The sequence below is a fragment of the Mauremys reevesii genome, unplaced genomic scaffold (assembly GCF_016161935.1).
Source record: "Mauremys reevesii isolate NIE-2019 unplaced genomic scaffold, ASM1616193v1 Contig34, whole genome shotgun sequence".
Classification (NCBI taxonomy): domain Eukaryota; kingdom Metazoa; phylum Chordata; order Testudines; family Geoemydidae; genus Mauremys; species Mauremys reevesii.
In genome coordinates, this window is record NW_024100845.1 from 227207 (window position 1) to 249001 (window position 21795).

Here is a 21795-nt window from a genome sequence, read left to right on the forward strand (position 1 = left end):
AACAGGAGAAAGGACAAAAGAAGTAAGAGATGAAGAGAAAGCTAGGAGGGATGGAGGAAAAGGTAAAACAAAAAGGACAAACCCTAATGTCCCCAATGATTCTATGGGACAAAATCCCAGGTGGGGAATAAAATTCTGCCACCTTAAATGAGTGTTTTCCATGCCTAGAATTCAGCTGGCACCAGATGAATCAGACTGAGCAGGTTTCAAACCTCTCAGAGGCTCTTACCTTCTAAACGGTGTGATAAAGTTCCTCCTCTACCTTGGTGGGTCCTCCGCTTATTGGCAGATTTGCTCACCTCAGTGATCTTCCCCACAGATCTTCTTCCTGTGTCTGATCAGGAGTTGGGAGGTTTGGGGGGAACCCGGGCCCGCCCTCTACTCCGGGTTCCAGCCCAAGGTCCTGTGGATTTCAGCTGTCTATAGTGCCTCTTGTAACAGCTGCATGACAGCTACAACTTCCTGGGCTACTTCCCCATGGCCTCCTCCAAACACCACCTTTATCCTCACCACAGGACCTTCCTCCTGGTGTCTGATAACGCTTGTACTCCTTAGTCCTCCAGCAGCACACCCTCTCATTCTCAACTCCTGGTGCCTCTTGCTCGCAGCTCCTCACACGCACTTCCTCTCCTCTGGCTCCCCCTTGCCTGACTGGAGTGAGCTCCTTTTTAAACCCAGGTGCCCTGATTAGCCTGCCTTGATTGGCTGCAGGTGATCTAATCAGCCTGTCTGCCTTAATTGGTTCTAGCAGCTTCCTGATTACTCTAGTGCAGCCCGTGCTCTGGTCACTCAGGGAACAGAAAACGACTCATCCAGTGACCAGTATATTTGCCCTCTACCAGACTCCTGTACCCCACTGATCTGGGTCTGTCACAACGGAAACGTCTGTTTTCTAGTAAAGTCAGTAAAAGGAAAGGAGAAAACTCAAAAGAGGTTCCTCCTCGCGCTCACGTACATGAACCCTAATACTCTCTAAGTCCTCAAAGAGAGACTTAGAGAAGGAGACTTGCTGAGGGAAATCCACAGGGGGTCTCCGAGGTTTCCCTAGCCCTGTGCCCCTGTCCTGCCTGACTGATGTCAGCATCTCTCTGTGAGGTCACCACCTCCCCACCACCTTTGACCAATAGGCTGAGGTCCTGCAAAAGGCCTTTGTGATGTCACTGCCACACCCACCCCTCCCCTGAAGTGCTAATGTGCTGCCACTGGCCAGACACTTTCAAGGTTTGAGCTACTCCCTGTGGATAACCCCACTCAATCAGTCTTTATTCTAGGAAGCAAGCCAGCTACATAGTAAAACACCAGGGGCTGCTCCCAATGCTACACTCAGTTTTTCCAAAATTAGTAGACTTAATGGCCAGAAGAGACCTTTAGAGCATCTAGTCTAACACCCTGCATGTCACAGCCTTCCTGTATAGCACAATAGCTACTTTTGGGGCAAACACATTCCAGAAAGGCATCTAGCCTTCACTAAATGACATCAAGAGATGGAGAATCCACCACTTTCCCTTTTAGTGAGTGACAGGGGGCTCCATTTCCCCTTCCACTAGCTCCCCATTTACAGTGAGCCAGAGCAGTACCTGCAGCAGGGAGTGGGCGGGAGTTCCTCGTGGCCTCAGAGGCGCATCCCCTGCTGTACCTTAGACATCCGGCGATGATATCCTTACACACCTTCCTGAAGTCTGCTGAACTTAACAATTTCAAAATAATAAAATACAAATAAAATAGAATACTTCAACTATTCTATTATGTCATAATCTGATCTGAGGAAATGGGGCAGGACACCTCATATTATGCACTGCTCCTAGTAACACTCTCCAATGGATCCCCATCCTCCACCCACCATGAGGTAGGTAGAAGAGGATTGTTATCCCTACCTGAAAGGGGGAGAGGCTAAGGTTGAGAAAGGAGAATTGACTTGTCTTAGGTCATCACACATCTAGTCAGTGGCAGAGTTGGGAATAGGACCCAAGAGCCCTGACTTTCAAACTAACCATTGGCTCTCAAATTTCATACATTGAATGACCTGAACAAAGTGCTCTCAAATGAGCTCCAGACCAACAACAGTTCATGAACTGCTCAGAGACAATTAATGCAGAGAAGAAGCAAAATTCATCAACCATAGGACTGGTTATGACCTCTTTTAAGACCAAGTAAATATCACAACAAGGACCTGAGTCTCCTCCCTGTCAATAACCCCCTGCTCAGCCAATCAGGGTAGAGACTGAGGGGCGAAAGGCTGAGGGTTCTCATCAGACAGCCCAAAGGATGGCTCGAGTCACTGGTGGGGATCATTGTCCGAGCACTGTATCAGCCCCACATTTTTCGATGGCCCTCCCACAATGGGAGATGCAGAGCACCCCCCGCCACACACACACCCCCCATCCCCCTCCTAGTGGTGGGAGGGGAACAGGAGAAAGGACAAAAGAAGTAAGAGATGAAGAGAAAGCTAGGAGGGATGGAGGAAAAGGTAAAACAAAAAGGACAAACCCTAATGTCCCTAATGATTCTATCGGACAAAATCCCAGGTGGGGAATAAAATTCTGCCACCTTAAATGAGTGTTTTCCATGCCTAGAATTCAGCTGGCACCAGATGAATCAGACTGAGCAGGTTTCAAACCTCTCAGAGGCTCTTACCTTCTAAACGGTGTGATAAAGTTCCTCCTCTACCTTGGTGGGTCCTCCGCTTTTTGGCAGATTTGCTCACCTCAGGGGCACAGGGGGGAGCAGGGGCTGAGGCCAATGAGGGGGGACCACCAGATTAGGAAGATGGGCGGTGGAAGCATGTGACCGTGAGAAGCAGGCCAAGGAAAAGGAGAGCCAGTGAGGGGGAAATTGAGCTAAGGAACAGGTTTGAAGGTTTGGAGAATGAGGAAGGGGTAAAGCAGATGGTAGCTGACAGTGGGAGGCCAAGGAAAAAGAGACGAGCGGCCAGTCCCATAGAAAAAGGGGAGGAGTCTATGGAGGCAGCACCAAGTTTGGGCTCAGGGAGGATACAGGATGGCTTAAGGGGAACCACAAGGGATGATAGGAATGGAAGGAGCTTGCAACCAGGGGTAAAAGGGGCTGGGTTGGAGGACTGCACTGTCCCCAGGCAAAGGCAGGTCTACGTGATTGGGGATTCCATACTGAGAAGGTTGGACAGGCCTGTGACCAGGGCCGATCCGGAGAACAGAAGGGTGTGCTGTCTACCGGGCGCTAAAATACGGGATGTGGACCTGAGGTTGAAAAGGATCCTAAGAGGAGCAGGTAAGAACCCTTTGGTCATCCTTCATGTGGGAACGAATGACACAGCTAGATTCTCGCTAGAAAGGATCAAGGGAGACTATGCCAGGTTGGGTAAGACGCTCAAGGAAATTGAGGCTCAGGTGATCTTCAGTGGGATCCTACCTGTCCCTAGGGAAGGGCGCCAAAGGGGAGACAGGATCGTGACGATTAATAGTTGGCTGAGGGAGTGGTGTTACAAGGAGGGCTTTGGGATGTATGGACACTGGGAGGCTTTTGGGGACAGACAACTGTTCTCACGGGATGGGCTCCACCTAAGTAGGGAAGGAAGTAGACTTCTAGGAGGGAGGCTGGCTCATCTGATTAAAAGAGCTTTAAACTAGACACTGGGGGGAGACGGTTGGGAGAGGTCCTGGTGCTCTCCACGCCAAATTTATACATTGGGAGTGAAAACAACACGATAACAACAGATATAGCCAGAGGGGGACGGTTAGGTGTAAGGAAGAGGGGGGGGACGGATACTAGATCTACAAGTCATACTGGAAGTACTGTGTCCCTACCGAGTTGGGGGGAAAGAGTGAGAGGAGCCCAACAGGAAAAATTAGGATGTTTGTTCACCAATGCGAGAAGCTTAGGTAACAAAATGGAGGAACTGGAGCTCCTGGTCCGAGAATTGAAACCAGATATCGTAGGAATAACCGAAACATGGTGGAACGGTAGCCATGACTGGAGTACAGGTATGGAAGGGTATGTGCTATTTAGGAAAGACCGATGCAAAGGTAAAGGTGGGGGAGTAGCATTGTATATCAATAAACAGGTGAAATGTAATGAAATAACTAGCAATGCAATGGATAATACAGAGTCTGTCTGGGCAATGGTCACATTGGGGAAGAAAACTACCAGAGCCTCACCCGGGATAGTGATTGGGGTGTGCTATAGACCGCCGGGATCTAGCTTGGAGACGGATAGAGAGCTCTTTAATGTTTTTAAGGAGGTAAATACTAATAGGAACTGCTTGATCATGGGGGACTTTAACTTCCCGGATATAGATTGGGAAACAAATGCTAGTAATAATAATAGGGCTCAGCTTTTCCTAGACGTGATAGCTAATGAATTCCTTCATCAAGTGGTTGCTGAACCGACGAGGGGGGATGCCATTTTAGATCTGATTTTGGTGAGTAACGAGGACCTTGTTGAGGAAATAGTTGTAGGGGACAACCTTGGCTCGAGTGATCATGAGCTAATTCGTTTCAAAATAAATGGGAGAATAATCAATAGTGCATCTGAGACTAGGGTTTACGATTTCAAAAGGGCTAACTTTACTAAATTAAGGCGACTAGTTAGGGAAGTGGACTGGACTAACACATTTAGGGATCTAAAGGCAGATGACGCCTGCGGTTACTTCAGGTTGAAGTTGCAGGAGTTGTCAGAGGCATGTATCCCAAGAAAGGGAAAATGGCTCGTAGGCAGCAGTTTTAGACCGAGCTGGATGAGCAAGCGTCTTAGAGGGGTCATTAAGAAAAAACAGAAAGCGTACCAGGAGTGGAAAATGGGAGGGATCAGCAAAGAAACCTACCTTATTGAGGTCAGAGGGTGTAGGGAAGCAGTGAGAAAGGCAAAGCGACGGGTGGAGATGGACCTAGCGAAGGGGATTAAAACCAATAGCAAAAGGATTTTTAGCCATATAAATAGGAAGAAAACCAAGAAAGAAGAAGTGGGACCGCTTAAAACTTTAAACGGAGTGGAGATTAGGGATAATCTTGGCATGGCACAATATCTGAATGAATATTTTGCCTCGGTCTTTAATGAGGCTAATGAAGGGCTAAGGAATAGTGGTAGAGGGACCGATGGGAATGAAGAGATGGGGGTAGACATTACTGTATCTGAGGTAGAAGCCAAACTTGAACAGCTAAACGGAAGTAAATCAGGGGGCCCAGATAATCTTCATCCTAGAATATTAAGGGAATTAGCGAGTGATATTGCTAGCCCGTTAGCGATAATTTTTAATAAATCTCTAAATTCGGGGATTGTACCGTTTGACTGGAGATTAGCTAATGTAGTTCCTATATTCAAGAAGGGGGGAAAAAGTGACCCGGGTAACTACAGGCCTGTTAGTTTAACATCTGTAGTATGCAAAATCATGGAAAAAATCTTAAAAGAGAGAGTGGTTCCAGAGCATGAGGCCGATGGCAACTGGGATAGATTACAGCATGGATTTACGAAAGGTAGATCGTGCCAAACCAACCTGATCTCCTTCTTTGAGAAAGTAACAGATTTTTTAGACAAGGGAAATGCGGTGGATCTAATATATCTAGATTTCAGTAAGGCGTTTGATACGGTACCGCATGAAGAATTACTGGTTAAATTGGAAAAGATGGGGATCGAAATGAAAATCCAGAGGTGGATAAGGAGCTGGTTAAAGGGGAGACTGCAGAGGGTAGTATTGAAGGGGGAACTGTCAGGTTGGAGGGGGGTTACCAGTGGAGTTCCTCAAGGTTCGGTTTTGGGTCCGATTTTATTCAATCTATTTATTGCTGACCTGGGAACCAAGAGTAGGAGTGGGCTGATAAAGTTTGCGGATGACACCAAGTTGGGAGGTATTGCCAATTCGGAAAAGGATTGGGATATCCTCCAGGGAGATTTGGATGACCTTGTAAACTGGAGTATTAGTAACAGGATGAAATTCAATAGTGAGAAGTGTAAGGTTATGCATTTAGGGATGACTAACAAGAATTTTAGTTATAAGCTGGGGACGCACCAGTTGGAAGTAACGGAGGAGGAGAAGGACCTAGGAGTCTTGGTTGATCGTAGGATGACTATGAGTAGGCAATGTGATGTGGCCGTTAAAAAAGCTAATGCGGTCTTGGGATGCATTAGGCGAGGTATTTCTAGTAGGGATAAGGAGGTGCTAGTCCCGTTATATAAGGCGTTGGTGAGACCTCATTTGGAGTATTGTGTGCAGTTTTGGTCTCCCATGTTTAAGAAGGATGAATTCAAACTGGAACGGGTACAAAGAAGGGCCACTAGAATGATCCGAGGAATGGAAGGCCTGTCGTATGAAAGGAGACTTGAGGAGCTCAGTTTGTTTTCCTTAACCAAAGAAGGATAAGAGGAGATATGATTGCACTCTTTAAATATATCAGAGGGATAAATACCAGGGAAGGAGAGGAATTATTTCAGCTCAGTGCTAATGTGGACACGAGGACAAATGGATATAAATTGTCAGTCAGGAAATTTAGGCTTGAAATTAGACGAAGGTTTCTAACCATCAGGGGAGTGCAATACTGGAACAGCCTACCGAGGGAAACAGTGGGGGCGAAGGACCTCCATGACTTTAAGATTAAGCTAGATAAGTTTATGGAGGAGATGGTATGATAGGATAACGGGCTTAGTCAATAGGTCAATTAAGTGCCACACTGGTAAATAGTACAATGGGTCAATGATATGATATTCTTAACCTTTTTCCAGAGGGTATGGCTGGAGAGTCTTGCCCGCATGCTCGGGGTTCAGCTGACCGCCATATTTGGGGTCGGGAAGGAATTTTCCTCCAGGGAAGATTGGCAGTGGCCCTGGAGGTTTTTCGCCTTCCTCCGAAGCATGGGGCAGGGGTCGCTTGCTAAAGGAGTGAGTGGATCGGCTTATGTGGCCTGCATCTTGCAGGAGGTCAGACTAGATGATCATAATGGTCCCTTCTGATCTTGAATTCTATGATTCTGTGATTCTATGATCTTCCCCACAGATCTTCCTCCTGTGTCTGATCAGGAGTTGGGAGGTTTGGGGGGAACCCGGGCCCACCCTCTACTCCGGGTTCCAGCCCAAGGTCCTGTGGATTGCAGCTGTCTATAGTGCCTCTTGTAACAGCTGCATGACAGCTACAACTCCCTGGGCTACTTCCCCATGGCCTCCTCCAAACACCTTCTTTATCCTCACCACAGGACCTTCCTCCTGGTGTCTGATAACGCTTGTACTCCTTAGTCCTCCAGCAGCACACCCTCTCATTCTCAACTCCTGGTGCCTCTTGCTCGCAGCTCCTCACACGCACTTCCTCTCCTCTGGCTCCCCCTTGCCTGACTGGAGTGAGCTCCTTTTTAAACCCACTGGACATGAAAAAATGGGCTTCTCTAGCCAAGTCATCCTAACCCCTATAGCCTGGAGGACTCCAGTCAACTCAACCCTCTGGCCTCTTAGCTCTATGACCCCTGGAAGCTCCTCCCCCCTCCGTGCAGCACCAGGGATGGGAGGGGGAGGGGGGGAAGAACCTCTGGAGCTGCAGGAGGAGCAGAGAGGCCCTGAGGGGCAGATATGGGGCTGGGTAGGGTCAGAACTGACGAAGGGGCTGAGGGCAGAAGTGATGTGGTGTTGGGGGAGAATTAACAGTTGGGCTGGGTCAGGCAGATATGCGGGTGGGAGAGGCACAGGATTAATTAGTATTTGGAGGGTTGGGGAGAATCTGGAGGATCTGTAGCAGCAGGGATCCTGAGAGTGGGAGAGCAAGGGACTGGGGAGTGTGACCTACAAGCCATGAAAGAAGGGATGCTTAGGTGGGAAGGAGATAGAGGTGGGGTGATGTCAGCTGGAGGAAGATGTGGAGAGTCAAGCACAGGGCAGGTTTAAAGGAGAGAAGAAATGAAAGAATAAAAAAGGAAAAAAATAAAGTAAAACCAGTGTAAAAAGAGAAGCCTGGAGAAAGTGGCGGGAAATGCAAATGAAGAGTGAACACAGAACCATCCCGAGGAGGGAAATGCTCTGGGTGAGCAGCAAGAGATTAAGGGATAAATTCTTGGGAAAGAACTGGGAACCTGAGGTGGAATGATCTGTGCTAAGGAATAGAGATGGGTTGCGGAGAGTCAGAGAGAGAAACAGATGGAAAACGAGTGCTAGAGAAAATGATGTGTAAAACTCGATGAAATTTACTCCTCGGGGAATTGAGCGCTATGCAGATTTTGCACAGAATTTCATGTTCTGCGCAGCATTGGGGCTGCAGAGCTGCTGGCCATCACTAGGGGTCGCTGGACTCTGCAGGGCCCGCTCTCCCTCTTGCAGTGAGCTGAGTGGCCAGGCTGGGATGGAGGTGGGAGCGAGCTCGGGAGACAAAAGGTGGGGACGGACAGGGCTTTACCAGGGAGACAAAGCTGTGCTGAGCAGAGCTTGTGGCTGAGCTCTTGGGGGAGGGTGGGCAGATGCAGTGGTGAGCTGGAGCCGGATCTCACCGGTTCGTGGGAACCAGTTGTTAAATTTAGAAGCCCTTTTAGAACCGGTTGGAAGAATGGAGGGGGTGTTGGATAGAGGGCTGGGGAGTTGGGGGGGTGGATTAGTGTCCGGGGTCAGAGGGCAGGAACAGGGGGATTGAATGGGGGCAAGGGTTCCAGGGGGCAGTCAGGAAGGAGCAGAGGTTAAATGGGGCGGCAAGGGGCAGTCAGGGGACAGGGAAGGGGGTGGATGGGGCAGGGGTCCGGAGGGCTGTCAAGAAACATGGGGGTTGGATGGGGCAGGAGTCCCAGGGGCATGACTCCCTCATGGGGTGAGGAGGAGGGAACCGGTTGTTAATATTTTGGCAGCTCATCACTGGGCAGATGTCTGTGCATGGGGGGAGGCTGCAGCTGGGCTCTGGAAGGAGGAGGCAGGTGTCTGGGCCAGGGGACCCCATGCAGACCCCTCCAGCAGCTCCCAACTGGAACTGGGTTGTTTTAGGGTTTAACTCTCCACTCCCAGGGGAATCTTTTTTCATAGAATCATACACTTTAAGGTCAGAAGGGACCATTATGAATAACTAGGCTGACCTCCTGCACAACGCAGGCTACAGAATCTCACCCACCCACTCCTGTATCAAACCTGCGTCTGAGCCATTGAAGCCCTGAAATCATGGTTTAAAGACTTCAAGGTGCAGAAAATCTTCCAGCAAGTGACCTGTGCTCCACGCTGCCAAGGAAAGCGAAAACCCCCCAGGGCCTCTGCCAATCTGCCCTGGAGGAAAATTCCTTCCCGACACCAAATATGGCGATCAGCTAAACCCTGAGCATGTGGGCAAGACTCACCAGCCAGACACTCAGGAAAGAATTCTCTTTAGTAACTCAGCTCCCACCCCTTCTAACATCCCATCACAGACCATTGGGCATATTTACTGCTAATAGTCAAAGACCAATCTCATTATACCATCCCCTCCATAAGCTTATCAAGCTTAGTCTTGAAGCCAGATGTCTTTTGCCCCCACTACTCCCCTTAGAAGGCTGTTCCAGAACTTCACTCCTCTGATGGTTAGAAACCTTCATCTAATTTCAAGTCTAAACTTCCTGATGGCCAGTTTATATCCATTTGTTCTTGTGTCCACATTGGCATTGAGCTTAAATAATTCCTCTCCCTCCCTGGTATTTATTTCTCTGATATATTTATAGAGAACAATCATATCTCCCCTCAGCCTTCTTTTGGTTAGGCTAAACAAGCCAAGCTCTTTGAGTCTTCTTTCATAAGACAGGTTTTCCATTCCTCGGATCATCCTAGTAGCCTTTCTCTGTACCTGTTCCAGTTTGAATTCATCCTTCTTAAACATGGGAGACCAGAACTGCACACTATTCCAGATGAGGTCTCACCAGTGCCTTGTATAACAGTACTAACATCTCCTTATCTTTGCTGGAAATACCTCGCCTGATGCATCCTAAAACCGCATTAGCTTTTTTAATGGCCATATCACATTGGCAGCTCATAGTCCTCCTGTGATCAACCAATACTCCGAGGTCTTTCTCCTCCTCCAATGAAGTGGGTATTCACCCACGAAAGCTCATGCTCCAATACGTCTGTTAGTCTATAAGGTGCCACAGGACTCTTTGCTGCTTTTACAGATCCAGACTAACACAGCTACCCCTCTGATACTCTCCTCCTCTGTTACTTCCAACTGATGCGTCCCCAGCTTATAACAATAATTCTTGTTATTAATCCCTAAATGCATGACCTTGCACTTTTCATTATTAAATTTCATCCTATTACTATTACTCCAGTTTACGAGGTCATCCAGATCGTCCTGTAGGATATCCCGGTCCTTCTCTGTGTTAGCAATACCTCCCAGCTTTGTGTCATCCGCAAACTTTATTAGCACATTCCCACTTTTTGTGCCAAGGTCAATAATAAAAAGATTAAATCAAATTGGTCCCAATACCGATACCTGAGGAACTCTACTAGTAACGTCCCTCCAGCCTGACCCATTGTAGTCTCCCCTTTAACCAGTTCCTTATCCACCTCTCAATTTTCATATTGCTCCCCATCTTTTCCAATTTAGCTAATAATTCCCCATGTGGAACCGTATCGAATGCGTTACCGAAATCGAGGTAAGTTAGATCCACTGTATGTCCTTTGTCTAAACAATCTGTTACCTTCTCAAAGAAGGAGATCAGGTTGGTTTGGCATGATCTACCTTTTGTAAAATCATGTTGTAATTTGTCCCAGTTACCATTGACCTCAATGTCCTTAACTACTCTCTCCTCCAAAAATGTTCCCAAGACCTTGCATACTACAGATGTCAAACTAACAGGCCTGTAGTTGCCCGGATCATGTTTTTTCCCTTTCTTAAAAATAGGAACTATGTTAGCAATTCTCCAGTCGTACGGTACAACCCCCGAGTTTACAGAGTCATTAAAAATTCTTGCTAATGGGCTTGCAATTTCATATGCCAGTTCCTTTAATATTCTTGGATGAAGATTATTTGGGCTGTGTTATTGACATATCTGCTTACAAGTATTTTGAAATTAATTACTAGAATAATTGAAACTGGTGTGATTTTATTGTGTTATTTTGAGGAATAAGATATGCAGAATTTTGCAGAAATTTAAAATGTGCAGAATTGGTCATTTTGGGGTGCAGAGTTCACCCAGAACAGTACACACACCTGAGCCCAGTGAAGGTGTCTCCAGACACCCCAAAGTGGCATAAGGAGGCTGCAGCCATTGCTCAAGCCCAGCACTACAGGATGCTTCAGCAAAGGAAAGTGACTTGACCGGTTGGGCAGAGGGAAGCTGACAGTTACCACGTTTCATAGTGGAGGCCCATTCACCTGGAACTAGCTGCCTTGAGAAAGAACATGGTCTTCATGGGTATATGTAGCTGGCTGGCAGGGCTGGCTTTAGGAAGTGCGGGGCCCGATTTGAACAGTTTCGATGGGGCCCTGGCAGAGATGACTTAAAAAAACATGTGGGGCTTGTACTCACCGAGTGGTGCTCTGAGTCTTTGGTGGCGGGTCCTTCACTTGCTCTGAGTCTTCAGAAGCACTGAAGGACCTGCCGCCGAAGACCCAGAGTGCTGCCGGGTGAGTAAAAAATTAAAAAGGAGCCTCTAGCCAGGGAAGGGATTCTTAGTCACTTGCGCCCTCCCCCCGGTCCCTGGCGGCACTGCCACTGGGCGTGGGGCCCTCTTAGGCGCGGGGCCCGATGCAGGGGAATTGGTGGAATTGGCCTAAAGCCGGCCCTGCTGGCTGGAGGAGAAGAGTGGCCATAGGGGCGTGCACAGGAATAACAATTTGGCTGCGTTTGGAGGGGCATTTTATGTGCCCCCTGCAGCCAGAGCAGCTGGCTCTTCCCTACTGCCAGAGTAGTTGACTCTCCCTCTCCCTGTAGCTGGAGGAGCTGGCTCCCCCCACACACACCTCCTGCGGGCAAAGGAGCTGGCTCCCGCCCACCCCCATGGCCAGAGGAGCTGGTTCTCCTCACCATGGCCCCAGGGCTGGTGGACTGGAGCTGGCTCTTCCCTCCTCCGCCTGGGGTCTGTGGAGCTTGCTTTCCCTGGCAGCCAGAGGAGCTGGGTGTCCCCCCGTGGCCCCAGGGCTTGGGGAGCTATCTCCCATCCCGGCCCAGCAGAGTCCTGTGCCCCCACCCCTTGACTGCCCCTGCTTGCCTCCCCCCACTTTGTACAAGCCCATGAGTCACCACAAGAACCAGTGTTCTGTCAAAGCCACACTGTCTGCTCCCCTGTCCAGGGCTCCAGCTGTCTGTATTGCCTGCTCCTCAGCTTCCATTCCAGGAAGGTATGGAAATGGGGGCAAGAAACTAGCTGAGAGGTGTGTGTGAGAGACCGCAAAAGAGCAATCAGGCAGCCCTTGGATCTGTTGCATTCCCTTAGTTCACCAGACGACACGCTGCTCTTCACTGAATCAGGAGATTCTCCTGCAAGTATGTGTCCATGTGGATCCCATGCTAAGTGTGCTTGTGACCCTGTGGATGAGGCTAGATTCCTTTAGGTAGCATTATATATTGGAGCCATGCATGTGCCCTGAGCCTCCTTGTTCTCTTGTGCAAGGGAATACAAGACGAGCGTTCATGCCATTCCCTCAGGTCCCTCTGACCATCCGTGGAAGTGAGTTAGAACCTAGTGGAATCTGATCTGCTGAGCAATCTCCAGCATTCTAATTCTTCCGAAAAAGTCTGAAAATTCAGAACTCCTCTAAATTACCCCCCTTCATCTGCCTACACCCTGAAATCCTCATAGGCATGGAAAAATCTGTGACCAAACCCCCTCTCTAGGACTCCCTCTTGTACAGACGCCCCCCTCCCCCATACAATGTGATGGACTCTGAGATGGGCTTCAAGCCGTGCCATCATGGGATGGTCTCATCCCACGGACAGATGGAAATAGCAGGTGCCTGTTCTGCCTGGGAGAATCTCACGTCTCAAATAGGTGCTGTTTGTCTGCCTGTCGTTCTCCACCCAGACCAGAAAAATCACAGGATGCCTGAAGCTCCATCCTCTGGAGCAGTCGCTGAGAGTAGCTTCAGACTCAGAAGACGGGGGACCAAGTTCTCTGATAAGACTGGAGCCATGGAGCAGGTGGGCGAGGCCTAAGGTGACAATGGATAAATCAGCTCTGAGTTAGCCACCAGCAACAGCATTGCTCCCAGCGATGGCCCCAGAACCCAGGTTCTCTCAGTTGTCTGTGCTGAGATCAGCCTCCCAGTCCGCAAAGCAGACTGATAGAAGGTGTACAGAATTCTGGGGTCAAGGTTTAAGAAAAAGATCCATAGCCCCACCCACCTAGACATGGGAAGCTCTTGAAAGTGAAATCTTCCAAATCTCACCAGCGCACATTACCCAGCTGCAACCACTGGCACAATGTGATTAAATAGCAGTAGCATGGAGCCAGTTTCTAACTGTCAACCTCCAAACCTGCCAGTGTGTGATACCAGCAACTGAAACGTGTGACAAATGTTTACAATGTGGAACACCTGCATGTCACACCAGAAGCTAAAGATTGTAATGGTTTAATTATGGTCTGAAGGAAATAAAGCATTGAAAAAAGTATAACCTTCAACCACAAAACCACCCCTAAAAAAAAAAAATCACTCCTCTATTACTTGAGTTTCAGGATTAATTGCTATTGTTTCTGTGGCTCAGCCACTAGCGGAGGGAGCTTGACAAACATTTTTCCATGAGGTTACACAACTGTTTACTAGACAGCAGTAGGGTATTTGAGATCAGGACTCCTGGGGTTCTCTCCTGGCTCTGTTGTGATGGGGCGGGGGAGGAAGGGGCAGCAGCTGGGAGCCCTGGGCCCTTCAAATTACTGCTGGAGCCCTGGGGTGCCGTCTGCCCACCACCACAGCCCCAGGCTCCGCTACCATGAAGGGCTGGCTGGGGGAGGGTGATCTCCAGCCCCACTCCTTCCACCCAAGGCCCCGCCCCTTCCAGGGGTCAGAGCCACCCCCACACACACACCTTGCCAGGAGGGAGCCAACATACCAGTAAGTCCCTCTACTTACTTTCACTCCTGAAATGGTCTGAAATATGATGACAGCACCAGTGGAGTCTGTGTTTATTTTCCTTCTGCCTCAGGACATTCCCTGCCCAGGTCACAGTGACTGGCCCTGGTCACCCAATCGCTGCCATCACCAGTGAGGATATTGTGTTACCTGGGCCTTGATCCCAAGGATTAGTGCTGAGCACATAGAGAGGCGATGGCACCTCTGAGCCTTCTGCATCTCTCTCTCAAATGGAAAGGGTCAGATGTCACGGTGTTGTGGAGGGAGAGAGTTTCTAAAAGACGGACTCACCAAATGAAGTGTAGCCTTGAGGGGACATGATATCAGACCTTCTGGTGAAGGAGAATACTGGTGGTGCCTTTTAAAACCCATAACTTTTTTTTAAGGGCACTAATTGGGACTTACCATTCCAACTTGCATGGCTGCCAGACCCTTCTAAAACTCTAATCGTCCATTTATTTGGATGACTCTTCATTGCTTCTTACACGGTTACCAATCCCCCACTGGGACCTAGGACTGTAGTGGTCCTAGCAACGAGGTCCTAATAAACCCTGACTCCCAAGGCCTTCCTCTTCTTCCTTGGTCCCAGCCCCCAAAATCTGCCTGTCTTTCAATCAGGGTCCCCTTCCATTCGGGTCCTCCAATAATTGCTCCAGAAGCAGAAAATAAATAAAAAAGAGTTCTTATGATCACCAGGAATCAGAGGGGTTGCCGTGTTAGTCTGGATCTGTAAAAGCAGCAAAGAGTGACACAGGATTCTTTGCTGTTTCTTATGATCACCCTCTCCTTCCATAGCTGTGATCACTTGAACACTCAAAAGCAAAACTTTGTTCTTATCATCATAGTACTATCCACTGTAACTATATTAACCCTTCTCAGGCGTATCAGTCGAAACAGGGCTCACTCTTATGATCATAGAATTATTTACCTTAAATTCCCTTAATATCTTACAACTAAAAGCTTTCACTTACCTTTAGTTACATACCTTTCAGTATGCTTTTATTCAAACAGAGCCTGTTTTTAGGTGTGTGTGTGTGTGACAAAGTTCCTCCTCTACCTTGGTGGGTCCTGCGCTTATTGGCGGATTTGCTCACCTCACTGATCTTCCCCTCTGGTGGAATCCACAGTCTGGGTCAACTCCTCCTGATCAGCAGTTGGGAGGTTTGGGGGGAACCCGGGCCCATCCTCTACTCCGGGTTCCAGCCCAGGGCCCTGTGGATTGCAGCTGTTTATAGTGCCTCCTGTAACAGCTGCATGACAGCTACAACTCACTGGGCTACTTCCCCATGGCCTCCTCCCAACACCTTCTTTCTCCTCACCACAGGACCTTCCTCCTGGTGTCTGATAACGCTTGTACTCCTCAGTCCTCCAGCAGCAGCACCCCCTCTCACTCTCAGCTCCTTGTGCCTTTTGCTCCCAGCTCCTCACACGTGCCCCTCACTGACTAACTGGGAGGCTTTTAACTAGTTCCACCCAGCCCTTGATTGGCTTCAGGTGTCCCAATCAATGTAGCTATCTCCACTGCCTTCTAGAAAGATCTTAATTGGCCCCAGGTGTCTTGATTAACCTGGAGCAACTGCCATTTGGTTACCATGGTACCAGGGATTTGTTTAGCCTGGGGCTAACACACCTGTTCCTCACTACTTTACTGTAGCCATCTGGCCATGCCCCATCACAATATATATATATACACACACATACACACATATTTTTATATAGATCCAGCCATACTTAAAGGCTGCCAGGACTGTGTGTGTATGTCAAATCCAGCCAGGTAGAGATTTAACCTGAGTACAATTAACATATCCTGGCCACACCTGAGTGAAAAGTTTTATGTACCATTCAAACCTGCACACCTGCCAGATGTGCGAGTGGATATGCATATGTGTATGTGTACTGGTTTTTACATGTGTGCGTATGTGTGTTTATACATCTGTGTCAGAAAGGAAAGAGGTAAAAAGTGAAGAAAGGGAAGATGTGTTTGTCTATGTATGTATGTGTATTGGGTATTGCATGTGTGTCATGTGTGAATGTGTACATCTGTTCAATCCTGCCACACCTAAAGGCTGCCAAATGTGTGTGTGTGTATGTCAAATCCAGCCAGGTAGTGATTAAATCTGAGTACAATTAAGATATTTCGGCCACTCCTGAGTGACAAGTTTTACTTACCATTCAAACTTGCACATGGCTGCCTGCGAGCAAGTATATGTATGTAATGAAATGTGTAATGTAATGTAATATGTGTATGTATCTGTCAGAAAAAGAAAGAAAGAAAAGAAAAGAGGAAAAGAGGGAAAGAAGAGAGAGAAAGAGAAAAAATACTGCTTGGTGTCAATCGTCCTTTTATCCAGTAGGCAATGCTATACCCTCCAGGTCCTTAAAATAAGGCTTTCAAACTCAGGGTTTAAAGTAGTACCTTGAGCCCACCCAGGGACGCCGATTTTTTTAACCTTAAAATGTAGACACCAATGATGTTACCTACAAATTTGTCTAATTTAACAAAAGGGTAACAAGGCTGTGTCCTGCCTAGGGTGACCAGATGCAAATTCCAAAATATCAGGACTGCCACAGGGGGAGCATCTTTTCAATTGTTACACTCACCGGTCTGAGTCTTCAGCGGCATTTCGGCGGTGGGTAATAAATCTTGCTGCCAAAGAAGGAAGTAATATGGCGATAAGCTAAACCCTGACCCACCAGCCAGACACCCAGGAAAGAATTCTCTGCAGCAACCCAGATCCCATCACAAGCCATTAGGCATATCTACCGCTAGTAGTCAAAGATTAATTAATTGCCAAAATTAGGCTATCCCATTATACCATCCCCTCCACAAACTTATCAAGCCCAGTCCTGAAACCAGACAGACGTGTCCCTTGCCCCCACGACTCCCCCCAGAAGGCTGCTCCATATCAGGACAAAATATGGTTGGGACGCGGGACAAACTGCTCAATAGCAGGACAGTCCTGATTTGATTGGGACGTCTGGTCACCCTAGTCCCGCCATAAAGGAATTGCCAGGGTATTAGCAGAGGGCTTGTCTCTGACCCGCAGAAGGCTCCCCAGACTCGTCTTGCTGACCCCTGAAAGGACACAGATGCAGCCTTCCACTCAAGGATGGACACACAAGCAATAGTTCTTCAAAAACAAAAGAATTATTTATTTAATAGAAAATAAGTGGTTACAATGTAATTAATAAAGCCAGACAGAATTATGCCTGTTGGAATTCTGCAATAGAACAGTGGCTCCAAATGCACAAGTTGCAGAATTCCAACAGGAGTAAAAAATGTCTAGAACATAGTAAAAAGCAATAGAATTACATTTAAAGTATCATATGATTAAAGCAGTGTAACAAAATAAAAGACACAGGCTGTAACGGGGCGCAGACTCACCACTGTGGTGCCTCCTGCTGGTTGCTCTGGGAATTAGCTCAGTCCAGTTGAGTGTACCACCTATCAAATGGTGTCTTGAACCGCCATCAGTCTGCTACTTCTACGTTCTGCACTGCCTGTGGTGGAACCATGTCACTCCCGGATGGCGGCCCTCTGGCTGTGCCCCCAACTCAACCCTTCGGGCAGGGGGGGAATACAATCCAGGGGACCAAGAGTCCTCAGTCCTTGCACCTGCCTCAGCAGCCCAAAGTCTAGCCCCTCACCTCAGGGGCAAACTTCAGTCTGAATCGGCCATGCTCCCCCCACAAACTACTCTGGGTCCCGCAATCCCTACTGTCTGTTTCCCTGCGCCACTTCCCTGCAGCCCTGGCACCTTTCTGGCCCTTGGTATCAGAGGTCCCAGTCTGGCAGCCAGTCAGGGTGGAGCTCTCTCCTGCTCAGCACTGCTCTATCCAGTCAATTCTTCTCCCTTGCCCTCCAGGGCAGGCGTGGCCAACCTGAGCCTGAGAAGGAGCCAGAATTTGCCAATGTACATTGCCAAAGAGCCACAGTACTATGTAATGATTAGGTATATATATATATATATATACGTGCACACACATAATCATTATATAAGTTGATCATGTATATTTATTATACATTTGTAATGTATAGCAAACGATAATAACTTAATCTTTTACTTACTTAGTGGGACTTCTGGCAATCTTTGCTTTCAACAATTCCCTTGAAGTTTGGTTTGTGTTCAGTTGTGCTCACACGCAGCCACTCTCTTAAGTGGCTGTCTGTCAAAACGGATCAGTGCTTGGATTTCACATGTTTGAGTGTCGAGAAAACAGACTCACAAAGATAGGACGAGGCAAACATCAAAATTAATTTTAGGGCTGCACCTCGGATGTTGGGGTATTGTCTTTGGTACGGATTTCCCCTCTGTCTTCTGAACAGATTTCAATCTGCCATCTTCCAAAAGTTCTATTATTTCCATCTGGGATGTTGCTTCATCAGCAACCAAAGGGGGCTGCAGACAGTTGGCTTCAGCACTAAAAGGGTCAATCAGAAATCTGATTTGAGGTCTTTTCTGCTGCAAATCTCGGAATCTTTCCTCAAAACTGTCCTTAAGATCTTTAATCATGCTCGCATACCTAGTTGTGCTCCGTTTTAGGGGTTCTGCTGCATCTTCTTTTGATCTGGCTTGAAGTTGTGATATTGAGGGAAAGTGGGTTAGCTCTCCCTCAAGCAGTTATCTGTGAAACAACTGCAGTTTGTTCATGAACACAAATACACCCTGCACTAGATCAGACAGCAACCAGAATTTTCCTTGTAAGTCCACATTTAGTTTATCCAAATACAGCAGCACGTCTGTAAGAAATGCCAAGTCTAGAACCCATCCAGGATCTGTAATCTTGCGGTATATTCTATGCTTCTCCTCCATAAACAATTTTACTAGTTCCAGGATCTTGAAAAAACGGGAAATAACTTTACCTCTCGAGAGCCATCGAACTGCACAGTGAAATGGCAAATCATCAGTGGAGTTTTCTTCATCCAGTTCTTCAATTAGATTTTGAAATTGTCTGTGATTGAGTGCATTCAAGAGAATGAATTTCACAATGTGCAACACAGGTTTCATGACATGATCAAATTTGAGATTTTTAGACCAGTTGCTCCCGATGAATAATACAGTGAAATGTCCAAAATTCAGGAAAGCTCTCGTCAGACTTACAAATCCCTACGTGGAACAAGCCCATCTGTTGCAATGGCAATGAGCTTCTGTAAAGGCAAGTGGCTTTTTGCAACTACCAACATCAACGCCTCCTTTAGATCTCATCCACGAGTTCTGTCCTTTAGTAACACGATATCACGGAGTTCTTCCCTTACAACACAGTCATCAGACACAGTGCGGACAAATGCCGATAATAAGGTTTATCCTGTGCATGGCATGAGTCATCCAAAGTGATGCTCAAATACTCACACTGCTAAAGTCATGATGGCAGTTGCGATTCAATGTCACTGTTCAGGTCTGAGATTCTGCGTTCTATTGTGTGGCGTTAAAGCTGCAGGACAGCCATTTTCTTCAGCAGATTCTCATTCTCTGGTGACAGGATTGAAATCACATCAGTGAGGCATGTATAGACTCTCCTTCAGAGTAGGGCTTTTTCACATGGGCTATGTGCCAGGCCACATAATAGGAGGCTAACATTACAGTCTGCGATTGCTTGTCAAATCTGGTGAAGAACTGGGCTTCTACATCTGTTTGTTTTTTCAAAGTTTTCAGTTTTAAAGTGAGGAGTTCAGAACCTTGTGGGAATTCTTGATCCACATGTGAGTGGCTAGAAGCAAAATGATGTGGCAAGTTTGAAGATTTGAACTGACACACACACGTCTGGCAAAGAAGACACATGGCCTTATCAGTTACGTTCAACAAAAAAGTACTTATGCTCCCACTCCTGGTGGAAGCCTTGATTTTCATCTGGGTATTTTCTTTTCTGTTTGCACATTAATCCCATTGTTAGATGGTGTAAGAAAAATGTTGATTAAAAATTTCCACACCAGCTAGTCACCGTGTGCTTTATTCAAGGAGACACTGGTGCCAGCCAGGGGGTGCTGGACCCCTGGCTCTGTCCCAGGCCCCGACCCCCACTCAACCCTTTTCCCCAAGCCCCCACCCTGCCTCTTCTTGCCCCTTCCCCAAAGTGAACTGTGTCCTCACTCTCCCCACCCAGAGCCTCCTGCATGTTGCAAAACATCTGATCACAGCAAGCGGGAGGCAGGAGGAGATGCTGGGGGAGGCTGTGCACTGCGTCCTCTCTCCTCCCCCCCTCCCCCACAGAGCCTCCTTAATGCCGCAGAACAGCTGATTGCAGTGGGCAGGAGGCACAGGGGAGGGAGGGGGCACTGACAGGGCTGCCAGTAGGTGCTCAGCACCCACCATTTTTTCCCCAGAGTTGGCCCCTAGCAGGAGCCACATATTATCTTCTGAAGAGCAACATGCAGCTCCGAAGCCACAGGTTGGCCACCCCTGCTCCAGGGAGAGACTGAGCTCTGCTCTGATGAGCAACCCCTTATATCTGGGCTGTTCCAGCAAGCCCTTTCCTGATTGGCTCTTAATGAGCTCTTTCCCCATTGGCTGGGCCCTGTGCAGCTGCTCCAAGGCTGCTCTAGGCCCTCCCAGGCCAAAGTGGGGCAGCCGCCCCACTACGCAGGCTACATAGAATATCTTAACACATGCAGAAAATACAGTCATTTCAATGTAACATGCACATAAAGATCCCACATACACAAAGGCTGTATTCTTAGACTTGCAATCTAATCCTGTACATAACACAATGCAATATATGTGGTGTCTGTATACACATAGGAGAAACCATCATCATATTCGCAAATTAAAAATAAAACATTTAATTAACATTAACATTTAACACTAAACATTTACCATCCTGTAAGCACTGGCTAAGCGGTTGCAGGACGGGTAGGGGAGATCTCACTCAAGACACAGGCATCCAGCTTTATTTGCAGACAGACTCACACACTCCTAAATAACAGGTAGAAAGAGAATCAAACTTACATTTGTGCTCAAATTCTCTCTGATTCATCTAATTGGTCCTTCTGATCTGTCTGCTTTCAAAGAGTGTGTTCTTCACAGCTGCGCTTGCTCCTTTGGGCCGAGGATGCTGCTGTGGTTACTGCTGGCTCTTGCTGCTGGCGCAGAGCTGCTGACAGGCAGTTCTTCATTGCCGAGGAAACCTCAGATTTCTACTGTTACTGCTGCTGCTGTTGCTTTTGCGGCTTCTTGACCAGCCAGGTCATGCTGTTTTCCTTAGATGTCTTTCTTCTCCTGCTCTTCTCGAAATCCCAAACCCACAACATTCAGCCTACTATCAAACCCACTGCTGGCTGTTGGCCTTATATACTGGTTGGTCTCTCAGGGTCAGCTCCTCTCAGCCAATCAGCTTCTAGCTTTTGAGCCCCTCCCATACCTATTTTTAGATGCAGAACCCCTCCCTACAACATCATTTTTGGGAGAGCCCCTCCCTTTGAGGTTATTTTTGGCAGAGCAGAGCTCCTCCCTCTGATGATGGAATTTTCCACTACGTCATCTCTAAATTTGAAGATTCAGAGGGGAAGCCGTGTTAGTCTGTTTCAGCATAAACAAGGAGGAGTCCTTGTGGCACCTTAAAAACTAACAAATGTATTTGGGCAGAAGCTTTCACATCTGATGAGGTGGATTCCAGCCCATGAAAGCTTCTGCCCAAATATATTTGTTAGTCATTAAGGTGTCACAGGACTCTGAATTTGAATTGCATCATCCCCGTCTCTACCATTTCGGATTTTCTAAATTTAAACGGTCATTACTTTCTACTTAATTAGAGCTGTAATCTTAAAACTAATTACTGTTTTATGCAAACCCACCACCAAATCCGCAGGACCGGCGGACCTCCCGCAGGCGCGCCGCCGGAGG